General features: G+C 30.7%; 1 protein-coding gene across 2 annotated transcripts in view; it reads left to right on the plus strand.

Moving 5' to 3' along the window:
• Positions 1-8,758: 8,758 nt before the first annotated feature.
• LOC118190972 (sodium/potassium/calcium exchanger Nckx30C-like) overlaps positions 8,759-22,702 on the plus strand; it is a 206,838-nt gene continuing 192,894 nt past the window's right edge. The window contains exon 1 of one of the 2 annotated variants that reach the window (XM_035361770.2): positions 8,759-8,973. The gene's annotated coding sequence lies outside the window, so the exon portion shown is untranslated. The remainder of the gene's footprint in view (positions 8,974-22,702) is intronic. The other variant, XM_035361764.2, reaches the window with a different exon arrangement.

Here is a 22,702-nt window from a genome sequence, read left to right on the forward strand (position 1 = left end):
ATCTGATCATTGTGCATTATTCTCAGAAATAATTCCACGGAAATATTCACAAAGGCACGATTGTAGTTTCCTAGAACTTTGGACTCTCCACTTCTATTTTACTGTTGTGTAGATAATTGTATGATCGCGTTATAATGAACCAGGTGAATTATTTTTCTGATTTAAGAAAATCTTAATTTTATTTAATTCTGAATTAGTATTTTAATGCTTTAATTTTGGGGAAAAACAGATGCTTCTAAGAATATTATTTATTTTCCTTTTTTATTAGTCCAAAGGGGCTTTGTCCCTGAAGGACTATTGTTTTCGTTTTGCGATTTTGCGTCGGACTCATAAACGTCGGTTCACTTTTCAAACTGTTGCCACAAAATGTTAGAGTCCTGCATTATATTTGAAGAAATTAAATAATGAAAAATCTGCATAAATGATTGTCTATTTCTCGCATTGTGATAAAACAATGGTACATAGAGCCATCGAATTTTGAATGACGAAATCCTACTGCGAATATGGGCATCTGAAATCCCAAATTTGGAATTTGTTTTATTATAGATTTTATATTTTGTAAAACTTTAACGAATTTTTGATTTACAAACTCAATGCTTTAAAAGCGAGAAATGGCAGCGTTATATAGAAAAAAATACTTTTATCTCCAGCTCGCGAGACTGTGTATATCGGAAATTCTAAAGATATGCTTAATTTAACATTATTTTGCGATATTGCTCTTGAACTGAATTTTATGGTTTAAGTGCAAAGAACATGATATTTAATAAATAAAGGTAACACTCAAAACGTTAAAAAAACGCCCCTTTGGACGTAATTTAAAATCTGAAACATTTTAGATTTTTTTTTTTTTTAAATTTTTTATCCAAGATTTCGGTTCATTGAAAAGGATCCGGGATGGGAGGCGAATTTTGCTAATTCATGCTTTCGCGGGTTGTTTTGTCCTTTGGAAAGTTCTAGAACAAATTTCTTTTGGGCAATTGACCTTTAGGACAGGATATACGTGACGGAAAGGTCAGAGGTTGCCACTTCACCTTCGATGTAAATCATCTTTGTTGGCGATCTGGGTGTCCGATTTTGGCTAAGTGAAGAAGGGTCAACCTATTTCGGTCATTCAGGGTAAGAAACGCAAATTTAGTCCCAAAACGGGGGACGATAAATGAAGCCACTATGGGAGCCCGTGTTTGTGACGAAAGCGAAGGAAATTCGAGTTGGAATCACTTTATGAGTAACACTTAGACTTTGTACTTGGTGTTCTTGTGATGAGCTGAAAAAAAATGACATGTAGTTCGCCTACTAGCAGAGCTTCCGGCGGGGAGCGGCAATACTGCTCCCCGGCCGCGTGTTTCCCTAAAATGCGAGAATGAATTGTTGAGCGAATTCTTCTGAAAATGAAAGACTTGAGTTTTGGACTGTCAGGGTAGAAGGTAGTTATATCACGTGGACCAAGAAACAGTTATTTTTCTTGTCGTGAACTGCTAAGGCAAGGAGCTGCTTAAAAGTTTTTCGGTTGAACTTCCATTTAGAACCGAAGTATGGAATTGTGATTTTTGGCATCCTGAATAATCGAGAACTTTTTCCAATATCGTAGAAGAATGAAATTCTGCTCCAGCGTTCTGTTAATTTCTTAGCTTAATAGGCTACTTTTTCGACAATGATGTGAGTTCCGCAGTTGAAACCAAATGTAGGCGTTCTCCCTTGTTGAGATAGCTGAAGCGAAATCGTAGGGATGTTGAAAGAACCGTTCTTCGAACTTCGGTTGGAGTTCCTATAAAGTGAATTAAATCAGTCTTCAGTACCTCTCTTCCGGATGACAAGGTTTACCAGGAGTGCAAAGTCTCGCCAAGTCATTTCCGAGCCCTCTTCAAATTGTCTACTTAAAGATTAGTCATTCCTGTGTATTAATTTTTCTTGGAATTTAGTTCTGAAATATTTATTAGGACATTATGCTTCTTATTTAAACTCTGATTCTAAATTAATTTTGAATGCCTGAAAATTCGCTCCCTTCCGATTCTTTTCCTTTACTCAGATTAAATAGAAAATCTTATTAAGTTAATTATAGTATGAAATATGTTTTTATGTGGAATTATCATTGGTATCAAATCCTTACGTTGATTGATATGAAACCAGTAAATCCTTAATTTTAAATGAAAAAGGATATAAATAAATTGATTGATTCTGATGTGGAACTGAAATAAGGAATTGGCCAGTATTTATTACCAATGATGTGAAATTTAATTAAAAATCTTGAGGAGTCTGAATAAACTTGTATTTAATCTGGAAACCTATTTTTTGTTTTCTTTATATCTATTTAATGGTTTTCTTTCATATATCTTATTTACCTCTTGTTTATCCGATCCACTCACAGCACAGTCCCGGATGCATGAAAAACACAACGCAAAAGTCATTTTTCCCACCCAAGGTACGATCACTAAAAATGTTGAAATTAACTAGCCCACAAGAGTTTATTTTCAGCTTGGTATTTATTTAGTTAGTTACGGTTTCACCTGTCTGTTTGTGTGTCGGTATTTTCCTTTAGATACCGTAGCAGAAATAGAACATTACTATGACTATGGACTCATTTAGTGATTCAAACACGAATGCATATTATTTTCTTAAGTAGTCCTCCCCGCACGAATAATCGTAGCATTCCTATGCAAGGTGACTAAGTAACAATAACCTACCCTTTCCATGTAACTCTTCAGTGACAACGAATAAATTTAGGTCTGTCGGTCCTACCCTGAGATTCTTCTACCGAACAGCCATTCCGCATGGATTTCTAAGACAGAAGCATGCTCCGTGGAGTGCAGTAATTTTTTTGTGTTTTTTTTAAATGTGTTCCGACAGGTATACTGTCAAATGTTGCTCCTTATCTGCTTTGGATTCCATTGTCGTAAGATGAAGTATAAAAAGGTCACAAGAACTCACTCAGAAAGCATTCTTCGGTATTAATCCTGCATAATTTTCAAAAGTACAGTAAAAATACAGTGCTATTTCGTGTTCAAGAAAATTGTTTAAAATAAGTGTATGAAAAATATATGTACTCATTTTTAATTTTTGGAATTTTCTTTGCTTGAAATAAAGAACACAAAACTTTTTATGGGTATAATAAATAGTTTGTGTTTAATTTGTTTTAGTGCGTTTCTTTCGAACACTCTAGCTCGGACATATCAAGGGCGCGAGAAATAGAGGACGAACTTCTCTCGTAATTTTGACAGAAGTGAGAAGGAAGGGGTTAATTGCTCTATAATTAAATCTGGAAGCGTGACACATCTCCTTAAATACCAAATAAACTAGCATACATCTAGAGGGATGAGGTAGAAAGGAGTAGCAAAGAGTAACAGAACTGAAATAAAACGGTTAACTGTCCATCCAGGTTTACAACCTACCACAGATTAAGAGAACTGCTGAACAATGGTAATTTGATCAAGTGGAAATTGCTGAATATTGTTAATTTGATTGGGCTTCAGACATCACATGTTTTCATAGGTTTTCCCATACTTAACATAAATAGTGTGATACAACTTTCTTTTTAAAGATATCCACGAAGGCACTTCTTACTCTAGGAAGTTAACCCTCGTGTTCTTTGTCGCATGCTGCTAAACAAACACAAAACGTTTCACCTCATTATATTCAATTAATAAACTACTTCAACCGTATCGAATTCTACTTGTAAAAGGGAAAACTTTACCGTTACGAATCTCATAATACACAAAATAAGAAACATCTTTTGTAAATTTCAGTAGTGCTACAAATATCGATAATAACCACCTTGATATATTATAATTAAATACATTTCAAATTGCATCAGAAATTGTGTAGGCGAGGTAGCTTTTTTAGTATACTTTGATTCACTTAGTGTAAAGGATTTCATTCCCAATTTGTGTAAGATGGAAGTGTTGCTGCTATTGAACTGCTATTTTCTTAGTTAAATAGACAGCTGACCTACCTAGTAGTAATTTGCTGTTGAAATTTATTCAACGCATAAGTAATTCGTTGGTTTTCTATATCAATACTTGAAATAAGAAGTTTTCAGACAAACTGAACCATCATCGAAGCTAAAAGACAAACTGGATCATAATCGAAACTAAAAAGGCTACATAGTCCATAGTTTTTTCATTAGGTGTTTTCGTGGTTTTCCCCATGTATAACCTGTATACGAGCAAGTTTCTCTTTGAAAGTCCTTCACGAAGGCATCCCTCCCCTTAGGCAGAGAGCCCTCGAGGCTTTGCCGTAATTAAATAACCTAAACCTAAGTCCATAGTTTCCCTTGCGCTACGTTATGACCAACAACGAATAACTGGCAGCTTTGCTTAGAAGAATTTACAGTGCTTTATAGTTCTTCATTTGACAATGACTGTATTCAAACAATAACTGATAACTTTAAGTATTCTGCTACTGCTATTTGATATAGATAATGATAATTTAAAAAAGCGTTATTCTTTTATGGCAGTTTCATTATTGCAGCATTCTATATTATTAAAAGTTTAAAAAAAATAAAAAATGATCAATAAATTCCTTTTGTGTTTTTAAATCGCCCAGTTTGTTAATAAAATTTGTTAACTGGCAACATTTATCGGTTGTCTTTGATGATAGAGAGGCCCTAAACAACATGGAACCATGAACGGAATTTCTTCCGCTCTAAATAAGAATGTTTAAAGTGTGAAGACACCAGGTCTTTAAAATATATTGGAAATTAAAAAGTAACTAAGTACAATAGTTTAAACGTCAAGAATCATAAAGGAAGGCAAATGCTGCCATCTATACAGTATTTGATTTAATTGCCGTTAATAGTTTTAATAATAATCCCCAGATTATAAATTCCATTCAATTAAATTTTAGTTGAATTTCTTTATTGTGTTCACCTATTGTTGCTATTCACTCAATTTGAATTTCATTTCAGAAACCTCTGGATACTTTTTGGTATCCAGAGGTTCTGGATACCAAAAAGTCATTTTGGGTAATCTGTTAATAACATCATTAAAACTGGCTAAGAAAATGGAAAAGATATTTTGATACAGGAGGCGAAAGAAAAAGTAACTTCGCAAAGGATTCTTCATATTATTCCATCTTCTTTAAACGCATGTGAATTGCTTCTGTGCTTTAATATTCTGTTTTAGTTTAAACTCATAATTCTGGATTATATATATATATATATACAAGATGTTCAAACTAGGAAATCATGTTGATTTATTATTTAGGTAATGTTATAAGGAATTAACGAATCTCTACTCGTGAGCTCTCGTTGTATAAGTGATATTTCTAACACTTTTGCATACCCAGCTAGCATTTAGAAGGTCATTGTTTCGGATTTTGTCAAAATGCAGTCTTTTTCTCTTTTTCTTTTTTTTTCCCCCAAAAAAAATTTTATTGGCCTCCATAAATTTACTTTGCTCAGAGGAAAACATAACAGAGTAGTTACGGTAATTCTTACTCTAAAATGTGAATTATTATTATTATTATTATTTAATTTTGACGGAAGAATAAAAAAAATGCAGAGCGTTATTCGAAACTTTATGTTTTTTAAACTCTCTATCATCATGCAAGTGTTAACTTGCTGAAATACTTTTTCCTTTAATTTCTTCTATAATCTACTAGTTATAGCAATAGATTTTGAATAATAATAAAATTAATTCAGAAAATATACTTTTCCCTTATTTACAAAATAAATTTCATGATTTTAATATATTTCATTCATGAAATTTAGTTCAAAATCTGCATTAATCCTAATATCATGTATTATGCAAGTAATAATTCGTAATTTGTGTAGTAAGAAAAGTCAGCCTATATTATGAAAGCTGTTATTATGAAAATAATAATTAATAAATTGTGTAATAATGGAAACTTTCAGTTATTAGGTTCACAGCAAATACTAGCAGGAACAGATGAGAGAAATGGTTAAAAATATTATGATTCTGTATCGTAGGAGATTTATGGTTCATAAATTTTATTATATGCATTTATATGTGCTATATATACGTCTGAGTTTCTAGAAGTTTAAAAAGATTAATATTATACACAAATTTAAGCAAAAGAGATGCTCATATGAGCTGAAAATTAGAAATTTTTTAAAAGAAAGATCAGTAATTTATTTGTCTCTGAACACATGACAAAGTTTCAAATACATTTTTCTTGAAATAATATTTTTACAGATTCTTGCATTTGGCGTCATACCAACAATATATTTTCAGTCGTTTACACATTTGGCGTACTACGCATTGTATGTATATATATGATAATTCAGGAAGATTTATTTTGTACTGTTACTGATGTCGTAGGATCATTACAATATACTAATCTCAGTAACTGGCAAAAATTCAGTTTTTTAAACATTATTATTTTCCACTAAAATAATGTATATTTCTCTAAACGTTACATGTCCCACATGAGTTTAGCGACAGGATTGTTAGATATCTCTTATACCAAGATGTGTTTTTATAGTTCTTTTAAACATTACCCAAATCTGTCGCCAAAGAAATTGATATGTTGTTCAGTATTAAATTATCGAAGCTAATACCCATTTATAAACAAATAGCAAACAAGTACAGTAAAAACAATAAACAAAAAGCATTCTTTTTATTGCTTCTGAGAAAAGAATAGGATATCATGTAAACTAATAAAGTTAAATCACAGAAAAACCACAAACTCATTTCTTATGTAAATTCTTAGTTTCTGTACGGCCTTCAGGGATCATTATTATACCAGATATCTTTGCATGCCTAAATCGTTAAGTAGCTGACTCACTATGAAACTCAGGTACAGTTTTTTAAAGCGAGAGTCTTTACATTTTAGAATAATAAGAAACAAAGAAAATGTACGAAACATTAGCATTCTATGAAAATTACTTTATGAAATTGCTGCTATTAGTTTGTTTATTATACTTTTCTGCTGTAGTTCTCAATGTAATCTGAAGCCACATCAAAGCTGAACGCAGTCGTATAGAGCTTAAACAATAAATTAAGGTGTTCTCTTCCTTAGTAACTAATATTTTATACTTATGATGAAAACTATTTCTCTTGTCTTTAGGGTAAGTAACTTCAGTTTTAAATAAATAAAATTAAAATAATTCTTGCGTTTCAATATATAATAAAATAACAGTACCGCACTAACCGTAATTATGAAAGGCTTTTGCCATATTCAAGAAAATTTTCGGAATTTTTGGAAAAAAAAAAAAAAAAAAAAAAGCTGCGTTATTTCTTTATATCAATTACAGTTGTGACTGAAAATAAAAATTCTGTTTTATGCCTTATCCATGGTAATACACGATTCTAGATTCCCGCATTATGATACGTTCATATTTAAAAAGTAGCTATTTTTTAATTCCCTATCCTCGATTGGATAGACGTAATCATGAAAATATTTACATTATTGAAATAATAAAATTAATTATGACAGCATATTTTCATAACAAAACAATAGTATATATTATAATTTATAACCATATGAGCAAATGCATTACGCCAAATCATGAATGGGCCAACTGCTTTAAAGATGGTAGTTTTCCCGGAAACATTTTTCGAGAATTCAACAGGTTTTCTTTGAATCATTATTTCGAAAAACCCACAAAACTTCCATTTACTCGAGCGGAAAAGAAATATTTTAATGGTTTTCCTCTAGATAAAGAGGGGTTTGAACCACTTACAAAGCCGAAGGAAAAAGTTAAGGTACTGTTACGAAAAGATCCAGCTTCAATACAGTGATGATAATGACACAGCCATTCCAAACAGATATTTATAACGATGAACTGCCATTCTTAGAGCTTGTGCCCACCAAAACAAATGCACATTCCATAATATATGTAAGAACTTTTTAAAACGTATATTTAATCTTTTGAGTACATTATAAAATTATGTATAGTTTCAGTTCCCAAATTTGGAATATATGAGCCTTTATGCTATATATTACGCTATTCAAGATAAGAGACTTTATACTGTTCAAGTGTTAGTTAATGGATTCGTGAATTTTTGTCTTTTAAATTCTCCATATGCTTTTAAGTATCCAAATAGGGCCACAGTATTTTTTGGTACTTCCCTGTATTACTGACGAAAATGCGTATCGTATTATAAGCCGTTTTTTTCCTCCTTTCCACATTCCCTCGTGGTGTAACTGGAGCCTCACTCGATGCATATTCTAGAGGTCCAGAGTTCGAATCACAGCGAGGACAGTAACCATTTCTCACGTCTCCAGCCTTAGATAAGCTAATGACTCTACAATGTATTTTTTCAGGGCTTTAAACTTAAATCCGTTTCCACCTAATGCATATTAACTATATGTTATTGTGTTTAGCTAAGATTTGCTTCGGAAACTATGTAAAATGGCTATTATATAATCTAAAATGGAATAAAAATTATTTTTATTCCATGTATAGACTATATTATCTATCAAAGATAAAGAAAAACAAATTTTGTATTTAAATTATATTAAAAACTCGGAAGTTTTTAAAAGAGAACAAAAGGAATACATGTCTAGAATTACTAAATGTCAAGATTGCGTTTTTCTCTTCCTTTATCGGTATAAGCAGATAGCAATGGAGAGTAAAGCAACTAATGAGAGTTATAAAATTATATTACACTGCGAATTATTTCATTTAATTCGGTATTTTTATTAACTCAAAATTATCTTACTAAATTCGTAGCAGATTATTTTTGTAATGCTGAGCTAAAATATTTAAGTTAATTAATGATTCCCCAGTTCCAGACTTTTCTACATTTCCAAAACATCTCACGTTCTTATGCAGGAACTACCGCATGGGGCTTAAGTACTTGATATAAGAGTGGAGTGTGAAAAATTGGCGACTTCATTTGGCGACTGGGGAAAGCCCTCGGTAACCCTATTTTAGCTTCTCCCTTTTCGCCGCTGGCTCGGCGCCGGCCGACCGTGCTTGGGAAACCAAATCCGCAGATCCGTTCCCCCCGGTCGCTACACTCTTCTTTATCCGGATACCAAGGAAGGGTCCCGTGAAACAAGAACTCCTGGGTAAGTGCTTGAGACTTCTATTTACTGCTTATCTTAACTTATTTCTAGATAGAATCAATACATACCATCTCCAACGCAGCATGCGATAACCGGAGATGCTTAGGGAACATGGTGGGACAGTTTTCAAGTTTTAGCAAACTTGCTCCTGTTTGGAAGATGGTAAGGACCAGTTCGGGTTGGTTGATACAAAAGTGTTGGTATAGAGTGGAGAAGGTATAGTTGTTGTTTCAGATTATTAAACAGAAAAAAAACCTTTGAATTTTAAAATGTTATGTAAGTTTTATTATTTTATAAGATACTAGAGTGTATTTTTGGAGACTCCTTTATAGTATCGATTTCATTAAATGTTCCCGAATTCAAGCATTCATTCAGTGGGTCATGAAACTGTTGGATATGATGATTGCTGAGATAAATGATTCAGGAACTTCATGAAATTCCTTCTTCTTAAATAATAAATTACGACACCCATGGATGTTTTATTTAAAATGCATTTACAGTTAATTTTATCATTTATGTAAAAATACAAAATGCTTACAGTAACAAATTTCTCTGCATCAGTTTTTTAAACTATCTGTATCAGAACATGTTAAGCATTAAATTGCGAAAGAGTGAATAATGATGTCTTAATGCACTTACTTGTAGCACCTAATACTGCACATAATTCAACTTTTACAAAATGATATTAACATCTTTTAAATAAATGCTAATGTAACAGGTATTGAAAAGAATTCTGATAATATTAAACTGCTTAAAAGGAACACTAAGGGGAAAAAAGAAATATAAGCTAAAATATTTTCATATTTTTAAGCATTTTATAAAACTTATGTATATATTTCTTTTCATTGCATTTCCTTTCATGTATTTTTATGAAATATTTAACAAAATTGCATTTTAAAATTTCTATAGCAACAAATTATCCTTTAGGCTCAGTGTTTAGGCAATTTTTAATAGACATAAAGTTTAATAAATTTAAAACAACCATAAAATTGATAAAAAGATTAAACAAATCTTGTATTACTCAAAATGATATTTTAAAGACAATTTTATTTTGCATGTAATGTCTGAAAACTGAATATTTTTCTAAACTTCTAACTCATAATGTACTTGAATTTACTGTCGCATTTTCTTAATTGTCCCTTATAGAAATTTGTTTTAGTTTTAATTGAAACAAAAAGAATAACATATTGTTGATTAATAGTATAACATAATGAGCACAGTTCATTAGGTAGTTTTACAGGAATATTAATTTTGAATAACGTAGTCTACCACTCGAATATGGACATCTGGAAGTTCCAATCTGGAATTTGTTTTAATATCTATCTCACATATTGTAAAACGTAACAAATGTTTGATTAACAATCTCAATGATTTCAAAGTGAGCAATGGCGAAACTGCACGGAAAATTTAAAAAAAAAAAAAAAAAATATTTTCAGCGCGAGAGATTGTGTATCGGAAATTCTAAAGATGTGATTTTTTTTAATATTTTGTGATACTGCTGTTGAAGTGAATTTTACGGCTTAAGTGCGAAGTACATGATATTTAATAAATAAAGATAACACATAAAACATTAAAAACCGCCTCTTTGGGCGCAATATAAAATCTGAAAGCTTTCAGATTTTTATTTATTTATTTATTGACATTTTGGTTTTGTGAAATAGTTATACTAGCGAAAACTATAAATTTTATACTAATTATTGCTTTATTTATGATATAGATTGGATTGGATTATTTGATTATGGTAAAGCACACGAGGGCTATCTGCCTAAAGGAAGGGATGCCTTCGTGGAGGACTTTTAAGGGAAACTGGCTCGTATATACGCTACACATGGGAAAAACCACGAAAACGCCCATGCAGCCAGCCCGTTCGCGGGATTTGAACCTCGGACCGAACTACCAGTGTTCAGCTTCTTTACTGTTCGGCGCTGGTGGGCTTTATTTATAATATGAAAATTTTATTTAAATTTGAAATTTTAATGATAGAAGTTGGCATACTACCAGTTCATTATAATCACATCAATTTCCTTTTATGCGTACAAAGCTGATACGCATTTTTTCACATATGTGAAATGGTCTGCTTTTTTCTGTGCTACAACTCATAGATTTATTATTAAGTTCTTACCATTAATATTTTTATCACTTTCTAGATACATTTGAGCAGAATCCAGTTAAATGGAGAAATTAATTTTATACTGGCAAAAATCCAGATCGTTTGTGTAAGTTTTGATTTGATCGTTAAGCGGTTCTTAAAGAACTGTCTGTTTTTTTAACACATTGCTTTGTACTCTAAAAGAACATATACCATGAAATATAAATTAATTTGCTTTTAAACACACAAAACTTCCTTATAATATTTTAGGTCTATTAGTGATAATGTTGAAATCTAAATTCCTCATTAAAGAAGTTATGCTCATATTTTGCTTATAGTTTAAATTATGTAGAGACTTATTATAATAATGTTGAAAGGATTTTTAGTACTTAGTAACGGGTGTATTTTCTTATAAATAAAGAAAATACAACCGTTACTTTTAATGTAAGCATTATACACATGGTTTCATTCTCAAATTATTTAAGAAATTATTAGATTTAAAATGGATTGCATATAATTGCATATAACAATTTCAGCCCTTTTCATTTCAAAAGCAGTTTAAAAGAAAGCGAAGAAATGCATCATTAAGTTCAAAACTAAAATGGGTTCGCTTCGCATCGAAGGAAAGTTTGCTACTTTTAACAAATTATAACATAAACAAATTCGTGCATATATATATATATATATAAGAGGAAAAGGGGAAAAAGATCGTGCATTGTTATTCTAACTCAAGGCTTTTATTAGTAAATTAATTGCACCCCTACCCAAAACTATTGACGAAATAAAAATATATTCATCTAAAATATTAATAAGGAATAATTTAACAACAAACGAATTTTAAACGCCCATAAATTAATTATTTCTTCTTTTTGTTTTGCAATGTAATAATCGTTCATTATAACGTAAAATATACCACAGAAATATGACTGCCACTGAAATCTAATTACAAATTTTATACAATTATGAGGTTTAAAAGATTACTTAATTGGAAATGTTCATTTACACTTAACTAAAATTCACTGTAATATAAAATCTGAAAGCCTTCAGATTTTTATTTATTTATTTATTGACATTTTAGTTTTGTTTTACACTTAATTAAAATTCACTGTAATATAAAATCTGAAAGCTTTCAGATTTTTATTTATTTATTTATTGACATTTTAGCTTTGTCAAATAGTTATACTAGCAAAAACTATAAATTTTATACTAATTATTGCTTTATTTATCATATGAAAATTTTATTTAAATTTGAAATTTTAATAATGGGAGTTTGCATACTACCAGCTCATTATGAAAAGGTATATAAGCTAAAAAATGTGCGCAGAAACTTTCTAAATTTAATTTGCTGCAGTCCCATAAATATTTATCTTAATTTGCGCATTTCTGATTTCTAGCCTAAACCTACTAACCACTTATACTATATCTCTTCAGAGTGCATCATTTAAAGATTATTCTATGTCATATGATTTTTTATATAAAGCTCACGACATATGCTCTTACATAAGGGCTTCAGTTAACAATGATTTCTATTTAAACCGAAACTTTTTATTAATTAAAGGGATTAAATATGAACTGAAACTAAATCATTCCAAACCCATATTTTATCTTGGATATGTCGTAGTCGCTCTTCTCTTCTTTCGCTAGATTTGCTGTCGCTGCTTCTCTTCTTACCTTAATGTCAACAAAAATGGAAAGTGTTTTTACAACTGGGAGCGTTTATTCAAAGTTTATCAGTGATGCATGACACTTTTTCGTTCAAGAAAATAAATAAATATTAAAATAGAGCATTACAGCAATTACCATTATGCATCAAACTTATCATTAACAGCTATGTCACCAACATTTCTCTTCAACGTACAAATCATTTCATGCATATTAAAATTTCCACTCAAATCCAAAGTTACGCCGATTAAAACTGAGTATAAAAGATTGAAGAAGTATTTACAGAAATAAAAATGTTTTGTACATTAACGGATACACAGAGATTTTTAACAGAAATATTTTTCAGATTCTGCGATTACATACTTATGGTGGTGTGGTGGTGTATTCAATTATGGCAAAGCACACTAGGGCTATCTGCCTAAGGGGAGGGATGCCTTTCGTGGAGGACTTTCTAAGGGAAACTGGCTCGTATACACGTTACACATGGGGAAAACCACGAAAACGCCCATGCAGCCAGCCCGTTCGCGGGATTCGAACCTCGGACCGAACTACCAGTGTTCAGCGTCTTTACCGCTCGGCCGCTGGTGGGCCCCCATACTTATGAATCATATGATATTAACAAATGTTGCTTTATTAGTAACATAAAAAGTGTACTGCACTGCTTACCATGCAATAACAGCTTCGTAACCAACCTATGAATATTATTTTATACATTTTGTAATTCTATATACTATATTAGTTTATACAGTTTTGGTCATCCCAGCTCATAAACAGTATTCTGCCATTACAAATACAATTCATCAAAACAGCAAAGCGAATTACACTAATTTATAAAAGATACGAAACTTTGAAACGTGCTTTGCAAGTATTAACATTGTGATGCCAGTCTCAGAGATATTTTCTTTTAATCTAAGACCTTGCAAAACAGCGTTATACGAATTTGCCCGATGTTGAAGATTTGACTAATCATGTTAATATATATTAATACGCTTTACCTAGGGTGATATAAATTCCAGCTTGGTCTACTATTTGTTTACTATGCATAAAATTTTAGCATTTCGCAGTCCGTGTAACTGTGGATTCTACTTCAGTGCAGTTATTAATAGCATGTTTAATTAAATGAAGATTTTATGACATTGAAAATTTTATCACAAATACATAGCTTAATGTTACGTGTATATTTATTATGCACTTCCCATATTTTAGTGAATCCTTCTGTGTGCAGGTAATGCCAAACTAGCAAGAATCTATTGCTTCGTCAGATCTATAAGAGAGAAATAAAATGTACACCGAAACCTGTTTATGAAGTTCATTCATAAACTGTATATTTTGAAACTTTAATTTAAAGTAAGTTTCAAAGTATACAGTTAGACTGCAATGTATTTCAGAATTCCAGTCTTAAATTATCATATTTCTTGGCTTATGTTTATATGGTAAAGAATGCAGTAATTATAACAACTTCATTATTAAGAATTTGGCAAACTTGCATTATAGAAAAATTGTAATGAAATTAACATTAAAAGTCATAACTTGAAATCTTCATCTGTTAAACAGGAAGGCTTGGTTTAGTTAATTATAACAAAGCAAACTAGTGCTATCTGCCTAAGAGAAGGGATGCCTTCATGGAAGAATTTTTTAGGAAACCTGGCTCGTACAAACATGACGCATGGGGAAACCATTTAAACGTTCATGCAGCGATCCCGTTCACTTAGAATAGAACCCAGGTCGGAATGTTCAGCAATTTTACCATTCGGCCGCTGGTGGGACTCGTGAAACAGAAAAGATAAGTTTTTCAAATATCAAACAAAAATATACAATATGGCATTAAAAACTTAAATTTAAATATTATTTTACTGCATAAAGTTATTAGTCTTCATATTAGGTGCTTTAATAGAAAGAATAGAGACAGAAGTTTAAGCAAGCCACTAAAACTTTGTGTCTTTACTAGTTAGGGTATTTATTCAACTGTAAGGCGCATTCCTTAATTTCATTACCACCAACAGAAAAAAAATACTTTAATGCTAAAGTAATAAATTAATAAATGATATAGAAATAATAACATTTTATCTAGCAAATATACTAATGACGGAAACAAAACGCTAAAAATTACACTTATTTGTTAATAACAGTAGTATTCCTATTTTTCTTAGAGATCTGCAATATTTATTAATTCGAAAAAATCTGAAATTGTAAAATGCCGTCTATTCTAATGTGCATCCCATTTTCTGCGATTTTTTTTTAAATTTGTATCATATGTTCGAAAAAATAGTGTATTCAAGGAAAGCCATTATAAAGTGATTATCTTTATTTTGGAAACTGCCTAAGAGGCATGGATTTCAGATTCTTCCAGCACTGAATTCTAAAATCATACAAAAACGTTAACAGAGCATATTTTTGAACTCATTTTATTCTCATGCATGTATAAAATCTTTTCGTATAAAAACATTTCGATAGCATAAACTTGAAGCAGATGGAAACATCTGAAATTTATAATCAGCGCCTTAACGTTTGTTTCATTTGCTATGTAAAGCCTGCTCAGAAAAGTAGGATTTACAGGCTATCTTTCAAATTCCTTCACAATTACAAGGTGCAATACTACTATTTATTCTTAGTTGTGATTTCGAGTTGGCAGGCAAATAAGATTTTTTATTTTTCATTTTATTTGAGGAATTTTTTAAACCGGTAATTTTCTTCTCAAGATAAATCAAATTATCTCAGAACGTATGATTACGAAAGAAACAAAACAGACAAATCCGATATCTTTAAATATATAATTAAGAAGACAAGGCACACAATTCTAATACCTTTCAAATTCAAAAGCAAAATACGAAAAAAAGTGACGTTCCAAATAAGTATTTTAGACACGGTTACTCTTAAAATCATAGCATTCTTAAACATGATCCTTTTTTTTTTAAATTTAAATTAACGAATTATTTCTGTTCAATATACAATTATAGCTGCATAAAAGGTATAAAAAAACTTTTTTTTTCACCCAAATTAAAGTTTCTTTATTTTACAGGAACGCAATAACCGGTTTTCAAATAATATCTATCAAAACTGTACGATTCATGTCAAAAGCGTGATTACAATAAAATTACTGTCCCAATTAAGTAATTTAAGGTACCCAGCAATTTCCCTTTTTATATAACTGATAAATGATATAAATTTTTCAGTTTTCACTTTATAATGATGTGTTAAAATCATGCAAAATAAATAAAAACAGTAATTATTAACAATTATTAACATTTACCGGCGCATATCTTAATGGTCTGAATAAGTGATAAAAAGTGTAAACATGTAACTGATATTATTAAGATAAAAATAACGTTAATTAAAATAATTTGAATATTCCTTCTCAAAATTCAGCATCAAAACAAGTAAAACAATTTTGTCTAGCTCCATTTCTAAAGTTACTTACTCATATCTAAGTACGTACAATTAGTAAATCTACCAACTCAAATTATGTAAAGTGAGTACATTGAAAATGCTCCTGACATCATCTTATAAGGTATTTCTCCCGCCTTCCTAGAGTGCCTTCGTGGTGTAGTGGTCAGCACACTAAGCCGGTATTTCAGAGGTCCGTGGTTCGATTCCCGGTGAAGACTCTGCATACTTTTCATCGCTCTGGCTTTTCCAATTAACCTAATGTGTCTACAATCTTTTTTTAAAAATAACATATTTTTAGATGTTCGATAGGTTTGGGGAGGGGAATAAATCCTACAAAAAGAACTGTTCGAATTATCAGTATACAGGTAGGTTTTTCATAGGAAATTTTAATTTAGTTCTTTCATTTAAAACTTACAGACAGTAGTGTCATCAAGTCTAAAACTATTAAGAAATACTAACCCACTGTCTACCGGTCCACTAGCGAATTTAAAAAAAGGAAAAAAAGACGAAATTCAGCTCTTTGACAACTTAGTGATTATATTATTCGATTGAAGACAGAGAGGAGGTCATAACTTTGTGTCTTAATCGATGAGAAAAACACTTATAGAACGTTTTCTGCTAAAATCAAACCTTTTGGGATGCATACCCGCTTCCTCATCAAAACTGTACATGGATCATAAAGCAATTCGCTTTATAATAGGAGATTGGTGTCACATGGATATTCAGTTCACTAAAAGCATAAAATGATTGAAGGAAGGCGTATAGAGTGGTCTTAACAACTTGGTTATCATAGCATTCTGAATAAGACACTATACTGCTAAACCCTCAATTTTAACACAAGCGAAGAATACAGTAAAGAATAACAATAACGAATTAAACAGTTAAATATAATTTAGTATAAAAACGCAAAATTAAACTAACTTTATTAAACGTAAAACATATATAATCAGTATATTGAAATACTATGGCAATGTCTTATTAATTTTAAGCTAATAATAACTAATAACACAATTTTAGTTATACATCCGAAATTACAAATTGTAGAAATTTTAAAAAATATATCAGCAACATATATATTTAATGCATATTGTTTAATATTTGCATAATAAAACACAAACCTGAATATTCCATTAAAATTTGACAAATAAAGTCGACTATGAAGAGCATTGCTGACCCTGCCCAGTTTGAATTTAAATATATATAGATAGGTAATTCTAATGCTGAATTATAGTTTTTCAACTAGTTTTGGTTCCGTTGTCTAAATTTACAAGTACAATCAGTCATTAGTGTAATTTTTAAAATTAAGAAGGTGGAATGAAAATAAGTAAAATACCGTATTTCCTCGTGTACTCTTCCCCAATGCACATTTACACCCCTAGCAGTTTTACCGGCTAGTTCTGAAATTTTTTTTTTAATTTTCCATAATTTTCTGCTTTCTTAATTCTTTCAAAGAACGAGCTCTCATATACTTTAAACTGGATTCTTAGATGTAGTGTTTGGTTTTGTATTTTTAATAAAGGTAAACGCTCGCAAACTCCCTACGGATTTCACAGCGAATCTTTCCTTTCTAGCTGTTGAACTTTCAGCTAATACAAGAACCGACCAACGAAGCAAATGCGAAGTAGCATTCAGTCTATTGTTTCGTTGAGTCTAATGCACATTTTTCTTCGATAATTATTTAGAATGATTTGATGCCTAAAGTGTAGAAGAGATAACAATAACAATGAAATAGATTCAAGTTGTAGGGAAGTAGAAATGAAAATATCTTATCAGATATTGTAATGTTAATTAATGTTAATACTATTGTGTATTCTTATTGGAATGTAGTTTTCTGTTAAAGAAACAATACTGTGATAGTTACTTGTAATTTACCCCTTTCATTTGTTACATTATTATTGTAACTGCGTCCTTCGGAAATTAAGCTATTCACATAGTATTCTCCTCTTAAGTACTGTGTGAATAGCTTAAGAGGAATGAATAGCTTATGTGAATAGCTTAATTTTATCTTTAAAAAATAAAATTAGTAATAAGGGGGGGGGTCAAGTAATACGCGAGGAAATACGGTAATTAGAAATTTAAAGATTTAGGCTATTTCTTGAAATAAAACATCAAATATAAAATTACGCGGAAGGGGAATTACGCTGGCAGTCTGAATACATTCTTTTTTAGCAGCTAAATCTACGTTAATGCATTCCTTCCTTTCGTCAAAACTATTTCGATCATTCTAAGTAAATGTTCATGTATTTCCCTGCCTTATAGCCTTAGTCAGTTTTGCTGCACGAGAAAGCCTTTCCATCAGTTTACAATTTGCAATCAAGCAATTTGCATCAATTAAAAATCTTTACATCCACTCTTTAAAAATTTTCATCGAGATTAGTTATTTATTCATCATTCAATTAAATTCATCATGTACTGATATTTTTGATTCTTAGTACTTGTAAACAACTTTTAAATTTAACCGAGAGTCTCGATTTTAAGATTTACGATTAATAAAACTAAATTATGTGTGTTGATGGTAGTATACAAGTCGTTAAATTAACCAACGTGTTCAAGTATTGTTTTTGAAAACAATAGCATTCTTCTTCTGCGTATTGATGGCAATATACAAATGTGTAAATCAGTTTTCAAGCCTGAGTATTAGGCTTTAAGACGGAAATCCTTAAAAGATAAATCAACCCTGTATTATTTGAATAATTAGCAAAAGTTGTTAAAAATCTTTTTTTTTTTTTTTTTTTTTTTTTTTTTTTTTTTATATATATATATATATATATATATATATATAGATTTCTTTAAATCTTCCTTCAGTTTACGTAAGCAGTATGTGGCAATAACTTTGCCTAGATTTCTCCCTTTCTTTCCTTAGATTAGTTTTATGTTATCTTCGTATGTTCAGCACTTTTCTGTGTGCTTAATTTTTTTTCCTGTGTTTTTGTTTCAAATGAATGATGTTTTCATTTTGTGTTCTGCCTTTTTGCATGTGTTTTTACTTTTTTTTGTCTTTTTCGTTTCGAATTATTGATGTTTCCTTTTTGTGTTCAGCATTTTTGCCTGTGTTCTTACATTTTTTTTACTTTGTGGTTCAACGTAATGATGTTTACTTTCTGCGTTTTGCATTTTTGTGTGTGTTCTATTTCTGTTGGTTTTTTGTTTCAAAGTAAAAATGCCTCCTCTTTGCCAGAGTTTAGTTTTTGTTTCAAATTAATGATTTTTTGTGTGTGTGTATCAGCAGTTTGTTGTGTGTTCTTACTTTTTTTGCTGTCTTTCTTGTTTCAAATTAATGATGTTTTTTTTGTGCATGTTCTGCCTCTTTGTGTGTGTTCTTACTTTTTTTGTTGCCATTTTATTTCAAACTGATCATGTTTTCTTTTTGCGTTTTGCATTTTTGACTGAAAAAGACAGAACACAAAAAGTGAATCTCGTTCCTTTGAATCATATTTTACTTAGTCTATTCTTACTACTTACTATTTTTTACTGCTTTAAATTCTGCTTAACCTCTTCATTTGCATTTTACAGTGTCTGGTAGCTACCTGGGATTGTACTGCGGTTGTTGGTAAACACTTAGCATGTTTCTGAATCAATAACAATTCACTCAATGCGCACTCTCTATAAAGAGTGATATAATCTACTATTAATTTTATTGCACAAACATAGGCTTTTAACGCGTACAGATGAACAGTATTTTATGAATAAAAATATAAATAAATCAGCGAATCAAGCAATTCAATTATATCAGTCAAAATAAGTTTAGAGGTAATACAATAAGTTGAACTTCTGGGTATCAAAAAAGAACACAATAGTTTATTATTCTTAAACTGAGTTTAGGTACTTAATATTTCTTCACTGTGATCTTAAAACGCTAATTTTGAAAACTGTAAATAAAGCTTTAAGAAATTTTCCAATTATACGATCACACATTTCCTGAAATTAGTTTTATTTTTAATCACGTTTGGTAAAAGCATAATCTAAATAAAACCTATTTAGTGCATACTTTTGTCTTTTCTTGAATTTTGCAAGGAAAATAATATGCATATCTAATTGAAAAAATATATTTTTATGGTTATTACAATAATTATACTTAAATTACTAATATTTGATGAAGGGAAACTTTCCGATTGTATAAAATCGTACAAAGGAATTTTTAATAATAGATCTAATTTTGTATAATCTCGATAACAATAAAATGAATAGTTAGCATAGGATATAATTATCGTATCATTTTTCGCCGTGACTACATATCGTAAAGTATTTACTATACTACCGACAGTTTCACCTCTCTACCCCTCTAAAAATTGAAAAAATAACTATACCATTTTTCATCCAAATCGGTTCTGCGTCCAAAATCATTTACAGGCTCTTTTAAAAAAGATATTTCAATGAAGTTACTGGAACGTTTTATCTTCAACCAAGATGGTAGCTTTGAAAATGTGAAGCACTTTTTGTTGGAGTCACGTTGCTATGGCGGTGAGGAAAATTTAGTCGAAAATATTTAATTTTCTCATCAAGTTAAATGCTACCTTTTCGGTACATTAGCAGATACCCTGTTGACATAAATCCCTCCGAATCGCATAAGCTTCTTTTCTTTGCGCTCCATGGGATACGCGGAACTGTTAATGATTGCATAAATAACACCACCTGTTTGAGAGGTAGGAAATTCCCATCTTTCTTCCTTACCAGTCGATATATCATTTAAGTCTCTAACTTTCTAAAGTCTTTGTAAATGGAAAACAGTTAATGAAATGCTTATGTATCAAAGCTAACTCAGTGTTGAAAAGTATTCATTTTCTTACAGAATTAAAAGGTTAATTTAAAATGAATGGGACTAAATAAAAACATACTTGTGACTACATCGGGTTTATTTCACTTATAACAATGGAACAGAAACTTTAAATCTTCAGGTTTCATTTGGCAGTACTATAAATTTTGCTATTTCCGAAATACTTTCTCAAAACTCTGATTTACAAATTGATGGTATCAATGGAAAAGGGGATCTTAAAATTACATATAAAGCGTTAATTGTTCACTGAACTTCATTCTCCGTAAGTAAATATTTCCTACTCTATTATTTACTGTAGTGTGTTTAGGTCTTTCGTCTTCACGGAACGCATCGCATATAGTTTAGTTGTCTCTTCATGCAATGTTAGTTATCTTCCCTTTACATGGAGAGAACAGCTGCTTCCCCTATACAGATATACTGCATATAAATAGCATGGAATAATATAATTTTTTTTCTCTCTGAGAACGGCAAAGGCTAAAATATACATTCGAGGTTTTTCCGTATTCGTATAGTTATTTCCAGAATATCCTCGAAGTAATAGAACATTTCTGTAAACTTGTGGAAACTTTCTGCAAGAAGAAAACTATGCACTTGAAAAATGTAATGAGTAAAACTTTTAACTAGTAACTAGTATGTAATTAGTAAATTAATGGACTATTAATTAGTAAAACTTTAAAATGTAATTAGAAAAAGTTAATGTAGTGGTGCCCAAAGCTTTTTATGACATAGAATATAATATTTCTTTCCATACTTTTCAAATAATTCTTTGCAAAGGTTGTTTGAATGGCTTTCTGCTGAAAACTTATTGCCTATATATTTTAATACATTTTAATGTTGTTCGCTTGATTCCAGGCAAATGGGCTGGCTGCATGGGCATTTTCGGGTTTTTCCTATGTGTACGGCGTATACGAGAAAGTTTCCCGTTGAAAGTCCTCCACGAAGACACCCCTCCCTTTAGGCAGAAAGCCGTAGTTTGCTTTGCCATAACTCACTAAATGAAACGTAGTGAATTTTGGATTGTTGCAGTTAAATTTTGTACGTAAATTCGTAGTACAGATAACTTGTTTTTTCGGTAGGTTTAAATTATCTAGCAAAACTTTGTCTAGAGAATCTATTTTCTCTATCATTTTACTATGAAACCATCCCCTATTCTATGTTTTATATCAGACGAATATACTTATAATAGGCCGAATAGTTAAGTTGTTCACTTAGGTTCTTTCAGGTGCATAAAAGAGTTCAAATTTCAAATCCTTATAAAGCTGGAATATATAATTTTAGCCAAAAAGGTATTATATTCACAAAACTTCATATTTCTTTTGACACTAGAGTTAATCACTTAATTCGCGTAAACTGGTAGGCTACTCAATCATTGAAAGACTCTGCCATTAAGAGATTTTATTTTAAATTTTTAAGCAACTCTTTTTCAAAATTGTTTACGTGTTCATTTGTCTTTATACTTGCAACGAAAACGGAAACAAATACTATAAAACGTTAAAACCATTTTCCGTACTTATAATTTAGACTCATTTGAAAAATATTTTTAAGAAGTTTAAAAAAAGTGTTTGCATATTACTAAATATTTTAATTCTTGTTGTAATACTCGTATAATTCTAACAAAAATGTTCAGTTTTATCTTAAAGCATTATTCTTCAAAATGTTTGATACACCAGTGTGAGAAACGTTTCTCAGTCGACGACTGATAATTAATAAATCTGTGCTTTTAAGTCGGCAGCTAAACAGTTTCTGGAATTAATACATCTTATAAATGCTCCAAATTATTGATAACACTTTTGCCTTTAATCTTCATTTAATTACTAAAT

Source organism: Stegodyphus dumicola, chromosome 2, assembly GCF_044657685.1.
Source record: "Stegodyphus dumicola isolate Sdum_Otavi_A_Nest chromosome 2, ASM4465768v1".
Classification (NCBI taxonomy): Eukaryota; Metazoa; Arthropoda; class Arachnida; order Araneae; family Eresidae; genus Stegodyphus; species Stegodyphus dumicola.